This window comes from Camponotus floridanus, unplaced genomic scaffold, assembly GCF_003227725.1.
Source record: "Camponotus floridanus strain SB8 unplaced genomic scaffold, Cflo_v7.5 scaffold129, whole genome shotgun sequence".
Lineage (NCBI taxonomy): Eukaryota > Metazoa > Arthropoda > Insecta > Hymenoptera > Formicidae > Camponotus > Camponotus floridanus.
Window position 1 is genome coordinate 436,339 of NW_020229247.1, and position 6,000 is coordinate 442,338.

Below are 6,000 nucleotides of genomic sequence, written 5' to 3' on the forward strand. Positions count from 1 at the left end.
AACCCACCGGTATAAAAAGTCTGCCAACGTTTGAAAATGCGTACTGTTCGTCTCAAGCATCGCTTCATCAAAGAACACTCAAGATCTCCAATATCATGGTAACAATATATACGGAGAATATTATACGCAATCTACTATGATATGTTACGTCTTATTGATTAAACTTTGCTAAAAATAGACAGAAAAGATATAAAAAACATGATTTATATAAAATTCCAATTTTTCATTTTAAAAATTGAAGCGTTTTTTTTTATAATTATGTATTAATTTTACATATTTAAAATATTAATATATATAAAAACAAAAAATTTAATTTTATTATAAGTTTAATAAATTTAATGCATCTGTATATCGTGTATGTATGTTTATCCTATGTATATATTATTAACAAGTTTAAATTAATAACGAAAATGACACTCGAAATATTAAAAAATGTTAAGTATTGGAATTTTTTAAAATTAACTCCATCTACATAAAAAAAAACATATGTTTATATAATGTGTTATAGTATAATTTTTATAAATTATAATTAATAGTTTTCTCTTCGATTTCTTTTGATCTATTGACTTATTAATACAAAATTGCGAATTTTACGCGTTCCTGCATAAAATCCGCAATTTCTTATTAATAAAGTTAATAATGTATATTTTGCAAAATGTATTATTAATAACGGAAAATCACAGTAATGATCAGTAATGAACGAACAGCAAAAATAATAAAGTCGTGCGACAAATTATTTAAATTAACTCAATTGTCGAGCGCCCGTTTTCGTTGAACTTGTGAATTAAATAAGATTCTCGATTTTCTCTTTCCGGAAACGCGGTTGATTTCAACTTAAATTGCACATCGACGATTTCTGCATTCGAAAACGAGTAGTGACTGTACATTCTTGTCACGAAGACTTATCGATTTATCGATGATGGAACTTCACAAAAGAGAATTAATTGTATATCTTATTATTTTTAATTGAATTATTCTTGCGCGAAAAATGTAGTCTTTTTAATAATAATATATTGCATAATGATCACGATTTATAGTTGAACATATCCGACGATCATTTTTCTTTAAATGTAATTATCTTTTTATCAGCAAGAAAATAAAATAGTTACCTACGACGCTTTAATGACGTCTATTTAAATGGAAAGTGACTAATGTTACAGAATTATCTAAAAAACGAATGCGAAATAAAATTATGTGATCGATTTCTTTTGCTTTATAATTTAAATAAGACATACATACATATTCACAGACGCCCTTGTATTTATTTGTACACGAAATATTTTGACGAAAACAAATTTACATATTTTTACATATTTTGTAATCAATATATTTTCTTCATAATCTTTGGATTATGAAGCTCACTCATTTATATTTATACTGCATACGAAATATTTTGACGAAAACAGATTTATTATCCTGAAAAGAATTGTCAAGCAACGACTATAATTAATGGTCATGGGTTTGCAGTTGACAGTTCATAAATTCGCAATAGACCTTCATTCAATCATGATTACAATGCAAATTAATTGAAAACAGAGGTGCAATGTGCAGTGCATTTGGCATATATTATTTAACTTATTTATTTCTTGAACTGCATAATTCGAATAGTCCTAGAGAAAGTAACATAATTCATTCTTTTTATATCGGTGTAAGTAGCAATTTAGACGATCCGCAAAACCGATAAAAATTCACCACATTAAGATGTCTGAAAAATAAATTTTTACGCCCATTTGCACATGCAATGGAACAAAGTACGAAAGTCGCGTTGAAAAAAAAAATACCATCTCAATCGTGCTTCAAACCAGTAGAAAAACAGGCAAAACTAGTCGGACTAGATCGCACTTCAGATTAAATTGTCGCGAAATTACAAAATACCTAAATGATATAATAACAAAAAGAAATAATTATTTTTCATCACCTTAATGGTAAAAGATTCTATACGTAAGGAACGATCGATATTGCGTTTATTATAAACATTATCAACGATTATTAATTTGAGAATAAAAATTTAAGAAGCATATCGTGTTTTTAGTCATAAATTAAATAAGAATGAAAAGCTTCAGATTTTTCTCTCGTTTTGCGAAAGTTTCGGATCGCCATTAAAATTCATGTATCACATTTCTTTTAACGTTGCTTCGTTACATTCCTCATTTTCAGGTTTCACTGAAAAAAATCGTTAGCCTTGTTGCGACAGCTTTAATGGCTCTCGCGATATTCGCAGACGCGATACCAACTCCCGGTCCAATCGCATCCGGAGCAATTACCGTTTATCCGATACCTCAAAGACCACCGTATGCACCGAATCCATGGGTCTACCCGAAGCCCACGACGGAGCAACCTACGGGACGATAAATAACGATCTGGACTCATCGCACACACAAGTACTTTTTCGAATCGCCCATCGCATACAAAGACTCCGAAACATTTTTTTTCTACTTGTAAATATATTAATTTACAGCTATCTCTTGTGCGATGATATAATAAGCGACTGTGTAATAATTGTGTTAATTTCTTTTCCTTTTATTTTTCTCCGTCAGTTACAAACCTACAATTAATATTGATTAAATGTCGTCGCAATTGTTCGTTGAATATTCTCTGGAGAATACGAAGCTGTACTAATATTTTCATTTTAATCAATCGCCGATATGAATAAGTAGATTATGTTGATATTGCAAAGTTAGAGATGTAACTTTTGCATTTGCAAAAGCATTAAGTTGCTGTAACATTAAAACTGTAAATTGTATTTAGTTATTTATTCATTCTCGCATAAAGATAAAAGCTAAATATACTGTAAGAATAATATAAAAATATAAGTTACAAAAATATAAATTAAAGAAAGACATTAAGTCCAGAATATATTTTTTATACCATTTAGATTAATGTAATCTTTCATGCACCAATAAATACGTTTCTTAAATTATAGAGAGCTAAATTCATTATCTCTATAATTTCAAAAATTTGTAATTAATTTCATACAACTCTTGCAATTGAATAAAAACCCTCTAAGAACTGACGACAATTTTTATATATTAATTCGCGATGAAAATAAATGTCGGAAGAATTTGTTCGCAAATAGACATCTAGAAGCATGTGCATTTTTCTTCTCCCAAGGTAACGACTTTTGGCTCTTGGAGGTATAATTGCTCGATTACGATGCTACGGAGATGCTTGCTCGAGATGGAGAACCTCACAGGACGATCCGACGATAACAATGCACGTCACGTAGCCTCGCGCAACAAGTAAAGTACTTTTACACGTCGCGTGTGCTCTCTTTTATTCACGATGTCACCGTGACGTCTATTGCGACAATTTACCTTGCACCGTCGCCCGAATATATGCAGCCACTTTTACGCGCTTCCGCGTCCGCAAATGCATGTAATAAGTCTAGTTACACAATATTAACCTGAGACCTCGTGATCGAGAAAACGGCCGAAAGCGATTATATCACGAATCATCCGATCGTAGAATAGAATCATAGAAATTCTCTCATTTTTTATGCTTCACTTCTGTATATCAGTTATAATTCATTCGTATCTACGCCAATATACAAGCGCACTATTATTAAAATAAGATCAAATAAGTCTAATGTAATTTCGTGTTTTGCCTAACTTTCCATGCACACCTGTAATAAAACTGACATAAATTTTGACGTATATAATTAACGTAGAGACATCAAAACTCTTGCAATTTCTCTTATTAATCTTTAGATAATCGAATACTGAAATGATTAATTTTTAAATTAAATAATAAATAATCGCTTTCTAATCTTTTTAAATCAACAAAAATGAAATTGTAGAAGCGTGAAAAATTACACCTGTTATATCGCCTCTATTTAGAACGTGTTGTACTTAATTTCTGTATACCAGTAGAACGTGTCTATGTAGACGTGTTGTACTTAATTTCTGTATATCAGTTATAATTCATTCATAGTATCTACGCCGATATACAAGTGCACTCTTATTAAAATAAGGTAAAATAAGTCTAATGTAGTTTCGTGTTTTGCCTACAATTTTCCATGCACACCTGTAATAAAACTGACATAAATTTTGACGCATATAATTAACGTAGAAATATCAAAACTCTTGCAATTTCTCTTATTAATTATTAGATAATCGAATATTGAAATAATTAAATTATTTAGTTAAATAATAAATAATCGCATTCATTTTAAATCAACAAAAATGAGATTGTAGGAGTGTGAAAAATTACACTTGTTATATCGCCTCTGTTTAGAACACGTGTTGTACGGTTGCGTTATGCTTTTTTTGCTTGAGATATTTTTGAGAATCCGAGAGTGACAATTGCTTGCATTCACGCAGGAACGAATTTAAGTCCGCTACAGCTCGTTAATCCAGTTACATGTCGTAATAGCACATGCGGAAGCAACGAGAACAAAAACGTTACTCAATCTCGAGTGAAAAAAAAGAGGGAAAAAAGAAAAATATAATCATAGTTCGAGCTCGTAGCGTGACGGTCGATAATTCTTTTGTGCAAATATTTTTACAATAAAATTGCTACGTAATGTCAATATTCAAGTGCAAGGTTGACGTAAATACGTATGTATACGTATTATATGCAAGGATTAAATTTAAGATGTAAATAGAATCTAGTCTATTTTTATATATTTTATCATTCTAATAATATATGGGTTTCATCACATAGGGATATAAGCCCGAAATTGCAATTTTACAGAAATAAAAGAAAATTTTTAACTTAATTTTTATAGATAGGAATGCAATTTTCATATTATATAAAGGGTATTTATTAGATAAAAGGTATCAGAAAAATATTAATATCTTATTTTAAAAAATATATGTGAAAAATATATCTTAATATCTCACTTTAATTAATATAAGATCGTTTTTCAAAAAATTACAGATACCCCCTCCACCATGAGATTCCATTCAAATAATGTAACTCATAGCGATATGAGATGATGTAACAAATAAATTGTTCGTATTAATAGTTTTGTGAAAGTGCTTGTGATAGATTTTTATCGCATCAATTAGAACTATCGTATCAATTAAAACTTTGCATAATTACAACATTCAATATAATAAATCCTACGAGTATGTAAGACCTTCACTTTCTCCAGACGCATTACATACGCACGAGGGTCGAACTGACACGATCCTTGGAATTCGTAACACGTGAACAGGCAAATAATAGATTCCTATTCACGTATGTCGCATGATGATAATTCATATCGTGTGGAAAATGATAACGAGTACTTTCGAATAGCGCGGAGCAACAAAGAAGCATTTTATTTATCTAGATAAACGACGATCACAGAAAGTACATTTATGTGACCCGTGATCGGTTTCACCAGTCGGTCAACTTTAGTTCTACTTTAAACCAATCTTCTATCTCTCTCTTTAATCCTAGTTTCTCTGTAAAACCGGTCATCTCGAAATCTCGTAATAATATATACATAAAAATTAAAGCCATGCCATTCGATCGCGTTCCTATGTTTCATCAATATGTATAAAAGTGACAAGCTAGGTCGATTCGTGACTGAATCATATGATTTTTTGTATCTGTAAGAATTGAGGTTGAAAACGTAATGTTTTTTTCGATTATGCAATAATTAATCTATTCACTCTCTTTCTAGACCAGGTGTAATAATTTGAAATGTAGAGTATGATTCGCTCACTCATTCGAGAATCTTTCGAGCAAAAATTCTAAAATCTAAAAAAATATATATATGTGTGCTATTTTGATCGATATTTTAAATTGACATTTGTGATTGTCAGATAAGCTAAGGATTAAATGGCCGGCGAAAAATGTCAGATGCGCGGGTCTTTGAAAAATTCTGCAACGCAGACCTTTCGCCCGGAGCGCATTTTAACACGAGAGACCGAGCAAATGTAAATGTCGACATGAATAGCACGCGCGCGCGTGTACGACGTTCACTTTCGCTCTGGACACGCTCGCACATCTACACACGCACGTGACAAGCAGAAGGAGTCGAACTCGTGTACGGCAGCAGTAAACTCTACC